This window comes from Heterodontus francisci, chromosome 27, assembly GCF_036365525.1.
Source record: "Heterodontus francisci isolate sHetFra1 chromosome 27, sHetFra1.hap1, whole genome shotgun sequence".
NCBI lineage: Eukaryota > Metazoa > Chordata > Chondrichthyes > Heterodontiformes > Heterodontidae > Heterodontus > Heterodontus francisci.
Genome location: NC_090397.1, coordinates 65,306,028 through 65,327,923, shown reverse-complemented (window position 1 = coordinate 65,327,923; position 21,896 = coordinate 65,306,028).

The window sequence follows — 21,896 nt, the reverse complement described above, 5'->3', positions numbered from 1 at the left end:
GTGCTATAACAATTCTGTGATTCTGTGAAGATATACTGGATAGTCTGGCAATGCTTAGAGTGGATAAGCCAACTGGTCCGGATGGCTTGCATCCCAGGTTGCTAAAGAAAGTGGGAGTGGAGATACCGGAAGGGCTTGCCATAATCTTGCAATCTTCCCTAGATACAGGGGAGGTGCCAGAGGAGTGGAGAGTGGCAAATGTGACACTGTTATTCCAGAAAGGGTCTAAGGGAATTCCTAGTAACTACAGGCTGGTTAGTTTAACATCTGTGGTGGGTCAGGTTTTAATGCTAAGCGCATTGCACTGTTGAACTACAAGAAAGCCCCGAGCGAGTTAACATCCGTAGCACTTAAAGCAGCCAGAAGCACTGCACAAAGAACAGCCAGGCGCTGCGCAAACGACTACTGGCAACACCTATGCAGTCATATTCAGCTGGCCTCAGACACCGGAAACATCAGAGGAATGTATGATGGCATTAAGAGAGCTCTTGGGACAACCATCAAGAAGATCGCCCCCCTCAAATCTAAATCAGGGGACATAATCACTGACCAACGTAAACAAATGGACCGCTGGGTTGAGCACTACCTAGAACTGTACTCCAGGGAGAATGCTGTCACTGAGACTGCCCTCAATGCAGCCCAGCCTCTGCCAGTCATGGATGAGCTGGACATACAGCCAACCAAATCGGAACTCAGTGATGCCATTGATTCTCTAGCCAGCGGAAAAGCCCCTGGGAAGGACAGCATTACCCCTGAAATAATCAAGAGTGCCAAGCCTCCTATACTCTCAACACTACATGAACTGCTATGCCTGTGCTGGGACGAGGGAGCAGTACCTCAGGACATGCGCGATGCCAATATCATCACCCTCTGTAAAAACAAAGGTGACCGCGGTGACTGCAACAACTACCGTGGAATCTGCCTGCTCCTCATAGTGGGGAAAGTCTTTGCTCGAGTCGCTCTAAACAGGCTCCAGAAGCTGGCCGAGCGCGTCTACCCTGAGGCACAGTGTGGCTTTCGTGCAGAGAGATCGACCGTTGACATGCTGTTCTCCCTTCGTCAGATACAGGAGAAATGCCGCGAACAACAGATGCCCCTCTACATTGCTTTCATTGATCTCACCAAAGCCTTTGACCTCGTCAGCAGACGTGGCCTCTTCAGACTACTAGAAAAGATTGGATGTCCACCAAAGCTATTAAGTATCATCACCTCATTCCATGACAATATGAAAGGCACAATTCAACATGGTGGCTCCTCATCAGACCCCTTTCCTATCCTGAGTGGCGTGAAACAGGGCTGTGTTCTCGCACCCACACTTTTTGGGATTTTCTTCTCCCGACTGCTTTCACATGCGTTCAAGTCCTCGGAAGAAGGAATTTTCCTCCACACAAGATCAGGGGGCAGGTTGTTCAACCTTGCCCGTCTAAGAGCGAAGTCCAAAGTACGGAAAGTCCTCATCAGGGAACTCCTCTTTGCTGACGATGCTGCTTTAACATCTCACACTGAAGAGTGCCTGCAGAGTCTCATCGACAGGTTTGCGGCTGCCTGCAATGAATTTGGCCTAACCATCAGCCTCAAGAAAACGAACATCATGGGGCAGGACGTCAGAAATGTTCCATCCATCGATATTGGTGACCACGCTCTGGAAGTGGTTCAAGAGTTCACCTACCTAGGCTCACATTTCACCAGTAACCTGTCTCTAGATGCAGAAATCAACAAGCGCATGGGAAAGGCTTCCACTGCTATGTCCAGACTGGCCAAGAGAGTGTGGGAAAATGGCGCACTGACACGGAACACAAAAGTCCGAGTGTATCAAGCCTGTGTCCTCAGTACCTTGCTCTATGGCAGCGAGGCCTGGACAACGTATGTCAGCCAAGAGCGACGACTCAATTCATTCCATCTCCGCTGCCTCCGGAGAATACTTGGCATCAGGTGGCAGGACCGTATCTCCAACACAGAAGTCCTCGAGGTGGCCAACATCCCCAGCTTATACACACTACTGAGTCAGCGGTGCTTGAGATGGCTTGGCCATGTGAACCGCATGGAAGATGGCAGGATCCCCAAAGACACATTGTCTTTGACACAGCGAGCTCGCCACTGGTATCGGACCCATCGGCTGGCCATGTCTCCGCTTTAGAGACGTCTGCAAACGCGACATGAAATCCTGTGACATTGATCACAAGTCGTGGGAGTCAGTTGCCAGCGTTCGCCAGAGCTGGCGGACAGCCATAAAGGCGGGGCTAAAGTGTGGCGAGTCGAAGAGACTTAGCAGTTGGCAGGAAAAAAGACAGAGGCGCAAGGGAAGAGCCAACTGTGTAACAGCCCTGACAATCAAATTTTTCTGCAGCACCTGTGGAAGAGCCTGTCACTCTAGAATTGGCCTTTATAGCCACTCCAGGCGCTGCTCCACACACCACTGACCACCTCCAGGCGCTTACCCATTGTCTCTCGAGATAAGGAGGCCAAAGAGAACAGGCTGGTTAGTTTAACATCTGTGGCGGGTCAGGTTTTAGAGTTAGTAATCAGGGAAATTATTAACAGGCACCTGGGCAGGTTTGAGTTATTTAAGAAGAGGCAGCATCGATTTGTAAAAGGCAGATCGTGCTTGACTAATCTAATTGATTTTTTTTGATGAAGTAACAGGAAAGGTTAATGGAGGGAAAGCCATGGATGTTGTCTACATGAATTTTAAGAAAGCCTTTGACAAAGTGCTACATAAAAGACTGGTCAACAAAATTGAGGCTCGTGGAATAGGAGGTTTAGTGTCAGCTTGGATAAAAAATTGGCTCAAGGGCAGAAAACAGCGAGTTGTAATTAATGAAAGGAGATTTGATAGACTGTAGGATGGTAGACGGTGATATTTTCCAAGGTTCAGTGCTAGGACCACTGCTTTTTTGATATGTGTAAATACTTGGATATTGGAATACACAGTAAAATTTCAAAATTTGCCGATGAAACCAAACTTTGAGGTGTGGCAGACAGGATGATACCAATCGACTGCAACAGGACATAGATAGGCCAGCAGAATGGGCAGACAAGTGGCAGGTGGAATTTAATACAGAGAAGTGTGAGTTGATGCATTTTGGCAGAAGGAATAGAGAGAGGCAATATAGACTAAATGGCACAGGTCTAAAGGATGTGCAGGGACAGTAGGACTTGGGGGTTCAAGTGCATAGATCTTTGAAGGTGGCAGAACATATTGAGAGAGTGGTTAGTAAAGCATATGGGATCTTGAGCTTCATAATTAGAGGTATTGAGTGCAAAAGCAGAGAGGTTATGCTGAACCTTTATCAAGCTCTGGTTAGGCCACAACTGGAATATTGAGTCCAATTCTGGTCACCACACTTTAGGAAGGATGTGAGGGTCCTTGAAAAGGTGCAGAGGAGATTTACTAGAATGGTTTCAGGGATGAGGGATTTTAGCTGCGAGGTTAGGTAGTAGAAACTGGGATTGTTCTCTTTGGAGCAAAGGAGGTTGAGTGGAGATTTTATAGAGGTGTACAAGATTCTGATAGGTTTACATAGAGTAGACAAAGAAAAGCTATTCCCATTAGCTGATAGTACAAGGGCGAGAAGGACACAGATTGAAGATGTTCAGGAAGAGATGCAGGGGGATGTGAGAAAGAACCTTTTTATGCAGCGAGTGGTAATGACCTGGAACTCGCTGCCTCTGAGGGTGGTGGAAGTGGAGACGATGAATGATTTCAAAAGGAAATTGGAGAGGCACTTGAAGGAAATAAACTTACAGGGCCACGGGGATAGACCAGGGAAATGGGACCGATTGTATTGCTCTAGAGAGAGCTGACATGGACTCGCTGGGATGAATGGCCTCTTTCTGTGCCGTTATGACTGTATGACTCTATGATGGCACAGTGGCGCAGTCGTTAGCACCGCAGCCTCACAGCTCGAGCGACCCGGGTTCAATTCCGGGTACTGCCTGTGTGGAGTTTGCAAGTTCTCCCTGTGTCTGCGTGGGTTTCCTCCGGGTGCTCTGGTTTCCTCCCACATGCCAAAGACTTGCAGGTTGATAGGTAAATTGGCCATTAGCAATTGCCCCTAGTATAGGTAGGTGGTAGGGAAATATAGGGACAGGTGGGGATGTGGTAGGAATATGGAATTAGTGTAGGATTAGTATAAATGGGTGGTTGATGGTCGGCACAGACTCGGTGGGCCGAAGGGCCTGTTTCAGTGCTGTATCTCTAAAAAAAAAATGGAGACCCTGCTTTCTCTAAAGGAGAACAAAGGATTTTGCAACAATTTGCTTCATTTTCTTCATTTTAAGTGTTGCAATTGCAAAACAAAAATCAGAGCACAGGCTGGGAACAGATGCTCAACTAATCCAATGTGTTATATGTACTTGCACCATTGCCCAGTTTTACATCACAATGCAATCCTACTGATGCATTGAATGGGTTCAGTGTGTTGAGAAGGCCAAGGAGAGAGGCAGATTTTTTTCCTTTCTGTTTTTGGAATTTGGGCAAGGCTGTTTTTATTGCCTGTCCCTAGTTGCCCTGAGAAGGTGATGGTGTGCCTTCCCCTGGAACTGCTGTGATCCTCGTGGTTATGGTGCTCCCATGTTAATGTCTGGTAGGCTGCTCAATTTTTTTTACTATTGTTGAATGCTGTAACAAATGCTTTATGACATGGTGGCTTGCTATGCCAATTTGGAGGGTGTTGAGAGTCAACTATGCAATGTGGGACTGGTTTGGGTGATCCACAGTTCTTTCCTGCTACTGGCAGAATAAAATAGGCTAGGTAGTTAATATTTCTAAACGTAGTTGATAGTGGGAGAATTGCGTGTTTGCCGTCAGCTGCACTTCAATAGCCTAAAACGCATTAGGATCTGGCTAAACTCACGTTCAAACTCATTCACACCATCCAACCCCCCCAACCCTCCTTTCCATTTAATAACTAGGACTTTCCAGAACCTTTATTCTACTCGAGATGTTTATTTGTTGCAAAAGAAAGAGGCAATGCATCAACATAAATTGTTGTCCTTGCAAAGTGATACTTCAAATTACAAACCGATGAGGTCTAACACTGAAGAGAGCTTCAGCAATTGTCTGTTAATCCTGCTTTAATATGTCGACATTGGAAAATCTTTCTTCACATATAGAAATCCACCTGTTTCACAAATAAATGGTTACAAAGTTAAGCCTGGTAACAAAACAAGACCCGAGTTTTGACACCCCTAAGGCCAAATAGCTATTCGCTGCGAATATTTGTTTTTTTTATTCCTGACACAGTGCCATTAAAAGATGGTGAGAAAACAGCTTGGAGGCAAATGACAGACAATGATGTATTAGTTTGTTCCACACAGGTGTTGTAAGGATCAAAATAAGTGAACTATAAGTTCTCTTTTCTTTCCAACAGTACTGAGGAGAAAGCAACAACACCAGATCTCATCGGATGGTATGTAAGATTAAACCAAATGCTATTCGCAGACTTGAAGTGAAAACTTGAAATGTGTTTTTAGTACATGTGGAAGAACATGGAGAAAATTCACAGTGAAAAGAAGCTAAAAAAAAAATTAAAGGCACTTTGACATTTGGATTTCCACATTTACAATAATAAACTAATGCATTTGCCTCCCCTGACATGGTCTCTTTCCACTAGACCTTGACCAACTAGCAAAGGTTTATACTTACTTTCACTGAATAGAGAAAGCATTTACAAAATTTACAAGCCTTTAGCAAGATCTGAAAAAGATCCCATCCCATCGTAGACATATGGAATAGACTACCCGAAAGATTCACTCATTCTGTGTCAATTGATATCTTTTAAGTTGGAGCTCGCTCGATACTTGATGAGAAGGGAGATTGACGGTAGTATACGTGAGGTGGGGGAAGGAGCTGAAATGCAAATTTTCCTCAAGGATGAGATCACCACTGAAAGTGTGGTGAGGCGAGACCTTCACCAACCCAATCAACTGTAGACTATATCATAGTTTCTGGTGTATTGTGAGCATGTGCCAGGCACTGAAAATGCCGTGACTTGTAGTTGACCTGTGGCCTGTTTGGGGTAGGAAATAGCATAGCGCTACAAGCTTTAAATGACAGCAGCAGCTTACAGGACTGGGTTTAATCTGAAACCAGAAGGTTTGCTGCTCAAAAAAGGTTTGTTATAAATTGTGGAGCATCCGAGCTGTTTGAGCCCCAAGGAGAGTAGCGGCACTGAAGTAAACGAAGGTGGCCAAGGCTAATTCCACATTTAAACCTCCAAAGGTTTAATGATCTTAGCATGCCTGGCAAGATAAGAGGAGCAATCTATGCATTCCATTGTACTAACATTGTCAGCCATTCACAACCACCTAGTCCTCACTGTCATGACATACTTGAAAAACGTGCCATCGATGCTCATGAGGTAATGCAGCTCTCTTTACTTCTCAAGCCGTTACCTGAAAGTTCCTTCACTGGCACCCTTATAAGTTCTTCTTCTTCTTTGGCCTCCTTGTCTCGAGAGACAATGGGTAAGCGTCTAGAAGTGATCAGTGGTTTGTGAAGCAGCGCCTGGAATGGCTATAAAGGCCAATTCTGGAGTGACAGACTCTTCCACAGGTGCTGCAGATAAAGTTGGTTGTCGGGGCTGTTACACAGTTGGCTCTCCCCTTGCGCTTCTGTCTTTTTTCCTGCCAACTGCTAAGTCTCTTCGACTCGCCACTCTTTAGCTCCGCCTTTATGGCTGTCCGCCAGCTCTGGTGATCACTAGCAACTGACTCCCACGACTTGTGATCAATGTCACAGAACATCATGTCGCGTTTGCAGACATCTTTAAAGCGGAGACATGGGCAATAAGTAATCAATCTATTAAAAGCCTCACACAGAATATAATTACTTGTTGGAATCACCAGCCAGATCACATGGACTTTATTGCATTTCATGGGTCCCAAAGCTAAATTGGCATTTTGCCTTTCATATCCTAGGACAATGCAACCTATAACAGCTGCGAGAGATTGGAAATAGTTGGTGGATTCCCTTAAGACTGACATATTATGTCCTATGTAGGAGAAGCTTTGGATTGTCTGAGGAAGAAGGCAGTTGTAAAAGTTGGAGTTGGGGAGGTAGGAGGGTAGGTTCTCTGAAGATAATTTGCTTCTCTTTTTTGTTATCCTTATGTATTTCATATCACCTTTTAACAAGCGAGATCATGGCTGGGATTTTACCCTTGGTGGAAGGGTGCTGTCCACCAACTGAAAAGTTGGTGGTGAACCCGCTTCCACTTGGCCTGGGGATCCGACCCGCATTTTTGCGGGTCCCCGGCCTTTAATTGTTCTGAAGCAGGAGTTCCACCCGCTTGAGGCAGGAACACCCACCTAAGAGAGCTGCCGGCCAATCAGCAAGCCGGCAGCTCTTAGTCCCAGCAGCGCCCACTGCAGCCCAGTTGACGGAGAAAGATTTTGGCGAGCCTGGAACTAAAGTAAGTTTTTGTTGCCTCGCCGGGGTGATCGATCGGGGCCTGGCGAGGCAAGGGTGGTCGATTGGGGGGACGGCGGGCCTGTTGGTTGTTGGGAGTGGTTGGGGCGGTGGGGTCTGCCCTCCATCAGGCACAGGGTGCCTGTTCAAGAGAGCACCCCCCTCCCCCCAAGTGATCTGGGGCAGGTGGGCAGTTTTTCATCGCTGCTGCCCTGCATAAAGTGGCGGTGGAGGTGGGAGTGGGTCAGGAAGGGCCCCAGAGCCTCCAGCTCCATTTTATGCCCCCCCCCCCACCGCTGGCCACATTCCCATACTTTGGTGGGCATAAAATCCAGCCCCATGAAGCCCTGGTGGTGATCCTCTGGTATAGCAGCTTACGATCATCATTTGGGTTTTTTGTTCGTTTGGAGAAATGAATAACTTTCCAATTAGGCAGCTTTATTTCATTCTCCTTCTCCAAATTATTTATATACAGTATGAACAACAATAGCCCCAATAATAGCGCTTGTGGCATTTTGGCCCTTTGTCATGACAACATCCACAGTCACTCTTTCCATTCTCTGGATTGGCCAACTTTCATTCTGTTCCAAAAGCTTTCATTCTGTTCCATACCTTGTGGGCTACTTGTACATGCATCACAATATCAAAAGCCTTGCTAAAAGCTAAAATATAATCACACTCACTGAGTTTTCAGGTGAAGACATTTGCCAAAAGTAAAAGTAGGTTGCTCTCTATCTAGGCAATCCAAATTGTTGTTTTGCAAATGTTTAGCTAGTAATCGTTTCCTGGTCAATGAAAACTCTTACAATTAAATGGCTTAAATGTGCAGAATCATGTATCTTACATAAAAATTGGAAATAAATAAAGCACTGCAGTGAGGGTGAGTGGGTACTACAATGAAACAATCGCCTTACTCCATTCACTTCTGGAACCTGGGATTAAATCCACTCCGGCAGGTCAGAGTTCAGTCACTTCTTTTTGACTGTCGTAAATGATCAGCAATGAAATGGCCTCCGCAATTCCCAATTTAAATTTTTCAGTGTTTTATGGTTGTAGGTTTAATAGTTGAAATATAAATCCAAATCCAATCCAACAGCATAATGATGAAGGGTAATTGTTAAAGAAGACAAACTTATTATGTCATGTTGACAGGCACAAATTATTGTCTGCCTGAATAGGAACTTTGCATGAATAGGGGAAACTTGTTATTCACCTGTCCAAATGATCACATCAGCATCGCTATCCCATCCAGGTAATTTAAGCTCTTACTGAACAGAGCATGAACAAGTCTAATTTGCCTTAATTTGCCCCCAGTCTCTTCCACTTCCAGTCCTGCAATTACCATAATCAGACAGTCTGAGGATGGGTCAGCAGTCAGCAGCCATTTGGCTGGAGCAGAGAATAGAACAAGGGGTCCATTGCATCATGGATAGAGGCCAGTGGACAATGCTAATCACCATAGTGACAGGCACGTCTGCCACAGGACAGCAGAAGTACGCAGCTGTGTTGATAGACATGGTGCCAACAATTGTTCCTATAATTTCTTTCTCTCAGAAAAATTGTTCCCTTTATCATTTGTCAGCACTTATTGACCAAGGATTAACCCTTGAAATGATCAATGGAGTAAATACAGCCTTATTTCCTTTGCCAAGAAAGTTATGTAGTCAAACTGATATGTTCTTTGATGAAATGAGAGCCCTTCAGGATAAAGGTACTGTTAACCTCAGAGCTGGAAGCATCATTATTTGGCAAATGTGAAAAACTTGAAGAGTCATATGTTTTCTGCAGTTTCCTGTTGATCTTTGAAGCTTTGTAAATGATCTTGCAACACTTCCAAACCTGATGCTGTCTATGTTAAAGATTTGATATTGTTTGCTGACTTGCATATCTCTGCTGGTATTATCCCAAGGGCTAATATGTTATCATATACATGTATTCAATTGAGACACATGCACTATACATGACATCACTCAAATGGCATCACCATGAAATACCATAACCTGCTGTTCAGCAAAACCTTTTGTCAAAACCATTTTACTATTACAAATGTCCTTTACAGACAAGGGGAGTGACATCCATTCTCAAAAAATTAATTGTTTGCATCATTATTTTCCAATGTCAAGGAACTAATCTCTAAGCACTTGGCCACCACAAAACATGTGACATTATCCTTACGCTAGCAGGCCTTAAGAACATAATAACATAAGAAATAGGAGCAGGAGTGGGACATACAGAGCCTCGAGCCTGTTCCACCATTCAATAAGATCAAGCCTGATCTTTGATCTTAAGTCCACTTTCCCACCCAATTCATATGTTCCATGAATCCCTCAGAGATCAAAAATTTATTTATCTCATCCATGAATATACTCAATGGCTGAGCAGCCACAACCCTCTGGAGTAGAGAATTCCAAAGATTCACATACCTATGAGTGAAGTAATTTCTCCTCACCTCAGTACCTCAGTCCATAATGACCATCCCCTTATCCTGAGACTATGTCCCCTAGTTCTAGACTCTCCAACCAGGAGAAACTACATCTCAGTGTCTACCCTGTCAAGTCTTCATAGAATCTTAAATGTCTCGATGAGATCACTCTCATTCTTCTAAACTACAGAGAGTATAGGCTCATTCTATTCAATCTCTCCTCATAGGGCAATGCTCTCAACCCAGGAATCAATGTAGTGAATTTTCATTGCATACCCTCTAAGGCAAGTATATCCATCCATAGTATGGAGACCAAAACTGTACAACAGAACTCCAGGTGTGGTCTCACCAAAGCCCTGAACAACTGCAGCAAGACTTCCTTTCTCTTGTGCTCCAACTCCCTTGCAATAAAGGCCAATATGCCATTTGCCTTCTTAATTTCTTGTTGTACCTACATGCTAACTTTCTGTGTTTCTTGCACAAGGACACCCAAGTCCCTCTGAAAGTGAATAACGTCACATTGCCCCACATGTGCCACACAAGTTCCAGGCAATTATCCTCTCCAATAAGACAAAATTTATCCGCCTACCCTTGACATTCAACTGCATTACTATCACTGAATCCCCCGCCATAAATATCCTGCGGGTTACCATTGACCAGGAACTTAACTGGGCCAACCACATAAATACTGTGGCTACAAGAGTGGGTCAGAAGTTGTGAATTCTGCTGCATGTATCTCACCTCCTGACTCCCCAAAGCCTGTTCACCATCTACAAGGCACAAGTCAGGAGTGTGATGGAATACTTTCCACTTGCCAGGATGGGTGCAGCTCCAACAACACTCAAGAAGCTCGACACCATCCAGGACAAAGCAACTGCTTGATTGGCACCTCATTCACTCCCTCCACCACCAGCGCACATGGCAGTAGTGTGTACCATCTGCAAGATGCACTGCAGCAACTCACCAAGGCTTCTTTGACAGTACCTTCCAAACCCATGACCTCTATCACCTAGAAGAACAAGGGCAGCTGGCATAGAGGAACACCACCACCTGCAAGTTCCCCTCCAAGTCACACACCATCCTGACTTGGAAATATATCACCGTTCCTTCACTGTTGCTGGGTCAAAATCGTAGAACTTCCTCCCGAACAGCACTGTGGGTGTACCTACATCACATAGACTGCAGTGGTTCAAGAATTCAACTGACTACCACCTTCCCAAGGGAAATTTGGGATGGGCAATAAATGCTGGCCTTGCCAGTGATGACCATGTCCCTTGCAAGGATAAATAAAATACTCCATCTGCCACCTTCCTATCCAGTGACTTAACCTGTTTATATCCCTTTGCAAACTCTTTGTGGCCTCCTTACAGCTTACTGTCCCACCTAGCTTTGCATCATCAGCAAACCTGGATACAGTACATTCGGTCCCTTCATCTAAGTCGTTGCAATTTGCTGAGGCCCCAGCAACACCCCATTAGTTACAGCCTATCAACCCATTTATTTCTACAGTCTGTTTTCTGTCCTTTAACCAATCCTCTAACAATGTCAATAAATTCAGCATAACAGTGCCTCATCAGACCCCTTTCCTATCCTGAGTGTTGTGAAACAGGGCTGTGTTCTCGCACCTATACTCCAGCTGTGGCCTTAGAATCGCAGAATAATACATTGCAGAGGAGGCCCTTTGGCCCATCGAGATTGCACCGATGCATTAAAACACCTGACCTGTCTACCTAATCCCATTTGCCAGCACTTAGTCCATAGCCTTGAATGTTATGACGTGCCAAGTGCTCATCCAGGTACTTTTTAAAGGATGTGAGGCAACCTGCCTCTACCACCCTCCCAGGCAGGGCATTCCAGACTGTCACCACCCTCTGGATAAAAACGTTCTTCCTCAAATCCCCCTTAAACCTCCCGCCCCTCACCTTAAACTTGTGACCCCTTGTAACTGACCCTTCAACTAAGGGGAACAGCTGCTCCCTATCCACCCTGTCCATGCCCCTCATAATCTTGTACACCTCAATCAGGTCACCCCTCAGTCTTCTCTGCTCCAGTGAAAACAACCAAGCCTATCCAACCTCTCTTCATAGCTTAAATACGTTGTTACACTGTTTGGGATGTTCTTCTCACTGCTGCTGTCACATGCGTTCAAGTCTTCTGAAGAAGGATTTTCCTCCACACAAGATCAGATGGCAGGTTATTCAAACTTGCCCATCTTAGAGCGAAGACCAAAGTACGGATGGTCCTCATCAGGGAACTCCTCTTTGCTGACGATGCTGCATTAACGTCCCACACAGAAGAGTGTCTGCAGAGACTCATCGACAGGTTTACGGCTGCCTGCAATGAATTTGGCCTAACCATCAGCCTCAAGAAAACGAACATCATGGGACAGGACGTCAGAAATGCTCCATCCATCAATATCGGCGACCATGCTCTGGAGGTGGTTCAAGAGTTCACCTACCTAGGCTCAACTATCACCAGTAACCTGTCTCTCGTTGCAGAAATCAACAAGTGCTTGGGAAAGGCTTCCACTGCTCTGTCCAGACTGGCCAAGAGGGTGTGGGAAAATGGCGCACTGACACGGAACACAAAAGTCCGAGTGTTTCAAGCCTGTATCCTCAGTACCTTGCTCTACGGCAGCAAGGCCTGGACAATTTATGTCAGCCAAGAGCGACGTCTCAACTCATTCCATCTTCGTTGCCTCGAGAGAATCCTTGGCATCAGGTGGCAGGATCGTATCTCCAACGCAGATGTCTTCGAGGCGGCCAACATCTCCAGCATATACAACCTACTGAGCCTGCGGCGCTTGAGATGGTTTGGCCATGTGAGCCGCATGGAAGATGGCAGGATCCCCAAGGACATATTGTACAGCGAGCTTGTCACAGGTATCAGACCCACCGGCCATCCATGTCTCTGCTTTAAAGACGTCTGCAAACGCGACATGCAGTCCTGTGACATTGACCACAAGTCGTGGGAGTCAGTTGCCAGTGATGGCCCGAGCTGGTGGACAGCCATAAAGGCAGGCTAAAGAGTGGCGAGTCGAAGCGACTTAGTGGTTGGCAGGAAAAAAGACCGAAGCGCAAGAAGAGAGCCAACTGTGTAACAGCCCCGACAACCAATTTTATCTGCAGCACCTGTGGAAGAGTCTGTAACTCTAGAATTGGCCTTTATAGCCAATCCAGGCGCTGCTTCACAAACCACTGACCACCTCCAGGTGCTTACCCATTGTCTCTCGAGACAAGGAGGCCAAAGAAGAAGAAGAACCCCCAACCTCATGAGCCCTTATCTTGTGCTACAACCTTTTGTATGGCACCTTATTGAATACCTTTTGAAAATCTAAATATACTACATCCATTGGTTCCCCTTTATCTTTCCTGCTAGTTACATCCTCAAAAATCTCCAATAGATTTGTTAAACACGATTTCCCTCTCTCTGCCTAATCATATTATGATTTTCTGAGTGCCCACTTACCGCTTTCTTAATAACAGATTCCTGCATTTTCCCGATAATTGATGTCAGGATTACTGGCCTGCAGTTCCCTGTTTTCTCTGTCCCTCCTTCCTTGAGCTGTACATCCCTCGTTCTTTCTCTTGATTTTTTTTTGCAAGTTAACTTTTGCTGATTTCTTGGGGATTTCCCTGTTTGCATCCCAAAGAGTCCATCAAACCTCTCCAGGCCACATTTGATAATGGCTGCAAACATTGGGCAGTTCAAATTTGTGCTGATTTGTAGTTTGGGGAGTAGTAATGAGAATAATGACAGGCCTGCCATTCACTTCAAGGGGTCATGTCCTTTTCCTGAAATAATTTTCAAAAGGAGACAAAAGTTCAAGGAGGTTTGTAAGTGAACTGAATGGGCCTAACTGTGAATTTGCATAGCACTCAATGTGCCTATATTTCGATGTCAGTCAAAGGGCGGCACAGTGGCGCAGTGGTTAGCACTGCAGCCTCACAGCTCCAGCGACCCGGGTTCAATTCTCGGTACTGCCTGTGTGGAGTTTGCAAGTTCTCCCTGTGTTTGCGTGGGTTTCCTCCGGGTGCTGCGGTTTCCTCCCACATGCCAAAGACTTGCAGGTTGATAGGTAAATTGGCCATTAGCAATTGCCCCTAGTGTAGGTAGGTGGTAGGGAAATATAGGGACAGGTGGGGATGTGGTAGGAATATGGGATTAGTGTAGCATTAGTATAAATGGGTGGTTCATGGTCGGCACAGACTCGGTGGGCCGAAGGGCCTGTTTCAGTGCTGTATCTCTAAACTAAACTAAACTAAACTAGGGACACAGGTTAAAAATGAGCAGGTCTGGAGTAAGATCAGAAGTCAGGTTGAACTGTGGAAAAAACCTACCTTTGAAAACGTTGAAGTTGACAGTATAAGTGGGTATGGAGACAATTTTATATATTTTTGGGGAGAAAAGGGGTTGAGTGAAAGAAAGAGAGAAAGACTTCCATTTATAGAGCAACTTTCAGAACCACTGGACATCTCAAACCACTTTACAACCAATGAAGTACCTTTTGAAGTGTAGTCACTGTTGTAATGTAGGAAATATGATGAGAGATACGATGATAAGGTGGACATTAAATATTAATCAATCATGATCTATTATAAAAGGACTGGCTTTGAGACTAATGACTTTTTTCTGTTTCTAAATATTCTTATGTTCCAATCATCTGACTATTTTTAAAGGTTTAATTTGGTTAAGGTTTGCTTCAGACAGTATCATGAGACACAACCTAAAGAGAAGACATGAAGCTGTTTATAGTCAAGTGATTGTTTCAGCATGAAGCGAAGTGGAGAAGTGAAAGTATTTCTGTATGCATACCTTTGGGTTCATCATTTTCATTAGCTACCTATTATTAACATAATGTACACAAAATGATAATCTACTTCCCAAAGGCTTGGTATAAAAATGCACAGCCTGGCCTGGTACTTAGTAATACAGATCAATTAGTCCGAGGAACAAACCATAGTCTGTGCAGAGCTGACCAATCTCAATCAACACTTCATTTTCAGCATGGCCATTGGCCTCACAGACATTAGACTTGTGAATGGAAGAATCAGGCAGGGTTCCCAGTCTTGATCCTGTGATCCCTGTTGGATACGTGCATATCTGTGGGTGTCGGTTGAGGACATGATCAGCCGAGGTTGCGATGCTCACTACCATCCAATAGCCTGCTGACAGCCGCTGTATCAATTTGAGTATGAAGAATGGATACCCAGGTGAGGTTCAAGTAGCTTGCTGGCACCTGTGGAACTGTACCGTACCTAGAGTCAATGTTTTCGGGGGCAGGATGGGGGGCTGCATTTGGGGGAGGGGTGGGGGTACGGGGCGGCATTTGGGGAGAGGAGGGGAAGAAAATAAGCTGGAAGAAACCATATCAGAAATGGTCTTTTTATGCTCAATTAAAGTTGATTTCACTCTATTTTTGACCGTGTTTAATGACTCCAAGCACAACTTTGCACGCCACTAATTTGACTTTGGCCAGGCTTGTTCAACACAAATTTGAAAATGGAACAACAGAAAACTAACACATTACAGTGCATCTGTCATAAAGTCCATTTTTTTCTTCTTTGGCCTCCTTGTCTCGAGAGACGATGGGTAAGTGCCTGGAGGTGGTCAGTGGTTTGTGAAGCAGCGCCTGGAGTGGCTATAAAGGCCGATTCTAGAGTGACAGACTCTTCCACAGGTGCTGCAGATAAAATTGGTTGTCAAGGCTGTTACACAGTTGGTTCTCTCCTTGCGTTTCGGTCTTTTTTCCTGCCAACTGCTAAGTCGCTTCGACTCGCCACACTTTAGCCCCGCCTTTATGGCTGTCCGCCAGCTCTGGCGATCGCTGGCAACTGACTCCCACGACTTGTGATCAATGTCACAGGACTTCATGTCGCGTTTGCAGACGTCTTTAATGCGGAGACATGGATGGCCGGTGGGTCTGATACCAGTGGCGAGCTCGCTGTACAATGTGTTCTTGGGGATCCTGCCATCTTCCATGCGGCTCACATGGCCAAGCCATCTCAAGTGCCCCTGACTCAGTAGTGTGTATATGCTGGGGATGTTGTCCACCTCAAGGACTTCTGTGTTGGAGATATGATCCTGCCACCTGATGCCAATGATTCTCCGGAGGCAGCGAAGATGGAATGAATTGAGACGCCGCTCTTGGCTGACATACGTTGTCCAGGCCTCACTGCCGTAGAGCAAGGTACTGAGGACACAGGCTTGATACACTCAGACTTTCGTGTTCCGTGTCAGTGCGCCATTTACCCACACTCTCTTGGCCAGTCTGGACATAGCAGTGGAAGCCTTTCCCATGCACTTGTTGATTTCTGCATCAAGAGACAGGTTACTGAGCCTAGATAGGTGAACTCTTGAACCACCTCCAGAGTGTGGTCGCTGATATTGATGGATGGAGCATTTCTGACGTCCTGTCCCATGATGTTCGTTTTCTTGAGGCTGATGGTTAGGCCAAATTCGTTGCAGGCAGCCGCAATCCTGTCGATGAGTCTCTGCAGACACTCTTCAGTGTGAGATGTTAATGCAGCATTGTCAGCAAAGAGGAGTTCCCTGATGAGGACTTTCCGTACTTTGGTCTTCGCTCTTAGATGGGCAAGGTTGAACAACCTGCCACCTGATCTTGTGTGGAGGAAAATTCCTTCTTCTGAAGACTTAAACGCATGTGAGAGCAGCAGTGAGAAGAACATCCCAAACAGTGTAGGTGCAAGAGCACAGCCCTGTTTCATGCCACTCAGGATAGGAAAAGGGTCTGATGAGGCGCCGCTATGCTGAATTGTGCCTTTCATATTGTCATGGAATGAGGTGATGATACTTAGTACCCATCTACTAACTGATATAAAAGGCCTTTGCTGTGCTTATTTAGTTGTAGCAAGTGCAAAGTTCAATTAGAACAAACCAATGGAGATTTTACAAGGACCATTTTACCGACATGAAGGATCTGTTAGGACCAAAAACCATTGTGCACCAACCCAACGCCTGGACATCACAAGCTTGGACCCCTCAAATGCAACTTCTGCTGGTAGCTCTGGATTTGAACTGATAGATCTAATCAAGCTGACTCATACAGACAGCCCTCACCAAACCAACAGTTAACTGACAGTCCCTCATTTGCTAGCCCGAAGTTCATTCATTTCATGGGAATCCATTTTATTTATTTTGCAATCAAAAACTTTATCACCCATACATGTCCATCCTTTTCATATTAAGAATGGTTGACTAGCCAACTGGAAATGCAGCCTGTGAACTGCCATTGGGAGTCAGCTCACATCAGGGCTGCCAGCACAAAGTGGATTAATAAGGAGGATATGTCTGCATCCCCTGCACTTTGCCTTAAATCAATCACAGATTATTTGTCAACAATATGTATTAGCTGTGCAGATAGCACTCGAATTTTGAGCACTGTTTTGATCGGGAGTTCAGAACTGTATTTTTCCCGGTTGTCTTTTGTGGAAGACTAAATGATTTTTTATCCTGACTGGCCTTTAACAAGGCTTACATAGAATCTAACAAGCCCTTAACAAGCTCTGTTTGCTCAGATCATTATTTGCCTTTTAACTCCTTTACAATGGGAGCAAGACAGAGCAGTGTTAGAAACTGACTTTTTCATCTGTTCCCACTTACTGCCAGTCCTACTAAATCTCTTCACTTATGTTTACTTTTCATTAAACTTTACACCCAGTGGAAAACCTACATCTAATTCTGTTGAAGTCTGCTAACTACACTAGGTTTAAGCAGAATGATTGGCGTGTGCGGCACATGGTTAATCCACTTAAGTAGGATCTCCTGAAGGGGTATGAGTTTTATAATTTACAAAAATCCACAGGGCTCATATGGATCAGACTATGATCTAATGATGAATATTACCCAAACCAAATAAAATATGCCTGGAACCTCCAAACATTTCTTAATGCACAGATAAACTTGGAGGAAACAGAACATTCAATTAATTATATTGTTGCTGCTGGAGAGATACTATTGCACTCCCCAAAACAGTTAACAAAAGTTGGTATCACAATGTTGGCAAAACCTCTAAAATCAAATTCCTTGTGTCATTTTAACAACCACAAGCATTATTGCATTCCTGATTTAAGTATAGAATTTGAAGATTGCATCTGGAAACAACAACAGTAATTTAAAAACTGAATTATGTGTATTGTACAGTCAAACATTTTTATGAGACTAACACTATGATAGGTTTCCAAACCTCACCTCGGCACACGTTCCTATCTTCTGCTATGTCCCTGAACAAAACTGATTTACAAGCAGAACATAACAGAGCACAGCAGTCAATTATATTGGGAAGTGGTCTTGTTGTTCTCAATACCCAGTAATCACCAATGGTTTATATGCCATCTAGTCTGTCTTCCATTCATAATATTACATTTTCTCAAGGTGAAACACAATGCCCTCTTTTAAAGAAATGTTTAAAACTGCTCTTGATATACAGGTTAGAACATGCCTGCAGACTATTAACAGTTCTCACAGGCCATGTTTTTGTTGTTGCTTGTTTTAAGGGTAAGTATTCCGAAATAAACAAATGTGCCATTGCTTCTTTTAGCAATTCAGGCTGGCTTCCCTGGCCTTGCATTTTATAACATGATTTTTCTCTTTTTCTTCACACTGCAGTTCTTTCCTAACCAAGATATTAATGGGCCCGGTTTTAACTCTATGTAAGTAGATGGGTTTTGGCATGGGTTAAACGCTTGTGCATTAAGTGGGTAATCAGCTCCCATGTGTAAAATGGTCACAGCTAGATGTGTGAGAAAAGTACAACTTGAGTCGGCCACTGGCTCCATTCCTGAGGAGAGACACCTTAGGCTGAATTTTGTACTGGCAACAGGGGTCCTAGCAGTGGGCCAGAAGGTGGGGGAAGACCCCGCTTCGAGCCTCCGTCAGACCCCTGTTGCTATTTCATGGTTGGCAGGTAATTAACTGCCTGCCATTGAGGATGCTATTCTTTTAAGGGACAAGCCTCCAAACTCCACTTCCAGCCAATCGAAAGGCCGGGAGATCTGCACTACTGGCAGCACCACTCTGGGAGCAGTGGCCACTGCTGGTCCTGCTGGAGGCCCTGCAGTACTAAAGAGAGGAGAAGATACGGGACAGGTGAATGGGGTCAGGGTCCCCAGGGCCATTAAGGTAGGCCCAGCGGTGGCAGGCGCCTCTGCCTTCAATGAAATTAAGGTGGAGACAGGAAGAGGCCTAAAATTAGCCACTTTGGGGCTCAGAAAACTTTAATAATATGCTGTGACCTGTGGAGTGATGGGACTGAATTGACAGTGCGTTGCTCCCGCCTTGGTCGTAACACCAGCGACACCCACTTCCCATGAAAGAATTTTTTAAAAATCCACCCACGGATTCATGGTCCAGGTGAGTGTTGGGAACAGTTCAGAACATTAGAGAATCATGGGTACAAATGTGCTCTTCCTCCTCTGTATGCCTTCAGTTTGCTGAAGTCGAGACGTATTGCACTGCTTTTTACTCTAATTCATTCCTTGAAGGGGGCTTTAAAATTGGCAAACTCAGGCCCCAATATTTATGGGGAGACAGGGAGGGTGTTGGGGAGCACAGTGGTGCAGGGAATATCTGGCAAGGCCAGCGACATGGAGGCTCTACCGAATTTAAGAGCAGGACCTTGTTGTAATTTTCTTCTTCCGTTTCTCACCTGACATCCGACCAAACTGACAGGCTGGCTACTGAGCAGAGGAGGCCATAGGGAGGGACTCTTGGGGAAGGCACTGGCAATCGGGAGGGCGTAGGGAGCGAGAGATCGGGGATGGGGTGGGGGTAATGTCACCAATTGCAGTGGGCAGGAGAGAGAGAACCCACGATCGGCAAAGGGGAGGCCAAAGGCATCAATCCTTAAGGTGCTGGGATGGTGTGGTGATGTGAGGGGGTGGGGGACGGGTGTTGTTGAGGGGGAGGGGCAGTGGAGGGAGCGCTCCTGTTCCTCACCTCCCTTCTTGAGCCAACAGCTCCAACTCCCTTTCACTGCCAGATTTCCTGAGCCCTGGGAATCCCATGCAACAACTGTTAAATTGCACTGTGGAAGTCTGAATTAAATATGTTAACGAAGCCTTACCAGGGTGAGTTATTCATGTGGTACAAAACACACCACTGTAAAAACAGCAATGGGCGCATAAGCAGTGGATGGGATCATATTCCCTGTTTAAGACTTTTAACCCCCCCCCACCACCACCAACCCCCCCAATCCTGACCTCCCACCGATCATGAGGCAGTTAATATTGAGGTCTTATCTCCCTCAGATTTATTCTTACAACCTTCAGACTTTTAATTCAAACTTTTAAAAGTGAGGATTGTCACCTAATTGTTACTTCATCTATGTTTTGCAATTTAAAATAGAAACAATATGGGGCGTGGGTGGAATTGGTATACATCAAAGGCACCTAAATTTTTATCTTCCATTGGCTCAGAAAATATTGCAAAGATTTTTCATTTCAAACCAAGTAAAAGTGATATTGAGACTAGGAAACAAGTCTCCAAAAAGATTTTGAAATATCGTTCTATGAAGTTCAATGGAAAGAAGATGGGGCCCGGTGAATAAATCAGCTGCTGATTCGCTACAAGCCTGTTTCGCCCTCCTGGCATAGACCAATTTCACCCCCATAACCTTAGTTTATGGTGGAAAATATAGATATAACATTTTCATTTTAAAATCTGTTTGAGTTAAAGTGGTGAGGTACTTGAACTATTCTTTACCAGTTATTAACCAACCATCAATTTACTCTAACAGCTGCTGTTGCTTCTTCAAGGACTTCACACACTCCTTACAAATATTATAGGTTGATATCTTGCACTCCATCAGATCATAAGTGGTTCTGTTTAGTCTTCCCTCTACATGTATGATATAATATTTCCACTGCTCATAATTTCTCCCCTTAAGGTCTGGCAGTGATATTGCCAATACATATTTCATAATGAATTCATAATTCATTTTAGAATGATTACATTTTATTGATTTAAAATTGAACAATTTTCAATTAATTCAGTGGCGTTTCTTTGCCAGAAGGGAGAGAATTGTCTTTAAAATATTTTATTTTTCCCTGGAGGTATTTATTTTGTCACCATTCAGCAGTCAAGGACGATTGCTTTTAACTAAATGTCGCTGCCAAAAGAATGTCCTTCCTTCCTCAAAGCTTTATTGGCTTCAAAGGGAATTTTGAAATCCTCTATTTAATGTCAAAGGAGGATGCTATAGTTCCCATGCCCTTCATCTCCACAGTCAAATGACAGATAGCACAAGTAAATAAGGAAAGGGCACTAAAAGAGAAATAAAAACAGCAATTTTTGAAAATCCATATACTACAGATAATGGAAATCTGAAATAAAAGCAGAAAGTGCTGGAAGTACTCTGATGAATGCTGATCAACCTGAAACATTAACTCTCTTTCTCTCTCCACAGATGCTGCTAGACCTGCTGAATATTTCCAGCATTTTCTGGTTTATAAAAATTTTTGAAGTTCAGCAGAACAGTTTATTTGTATTCCAGTACACTGTACCACAGGACAGTAAGACATAAATGTGCATATGTGATTCCTCAAATGACAAACCTTCAATCTTGGCTATGGGATAGGTCACAGAGCAGAAGCCTCGCAATGGCATGAGATGGACGAATGGAAGCTCAGGGTTGGATTTTACTCATTGGTGGATTTACTGTTGGCAATCACTAGAACAATTCTTCAACTCATTGGGCTTCAACCACCAAGAACCATCCCTGAGGGCATCTTCATTACATAGTCATGGTAGGCTCCAGGCATTAGTGCCATCTATAGGCAGCATTTTTTGGAAGTGTGGCGAGGAAGTGAGGTGGGTGAATTCAATGATACTATAGCAGCTGAAAGGGTTAAAATGGCTATTCGATATCTGCAACAATGCCTGGAGCTGATGCTTCTTTATGGCACCAAGCCCACCTATTGAAAGGATCTTCAGCTGAGGTGTTACTGCCTGTAATCCAGCAATGGAGATTTTTCTGTCCTAAGGGAAGGAAACCCACAAATAGGATTCCCCAGGCCCATTGAACAATGGCCTTGGCAGTGAGTC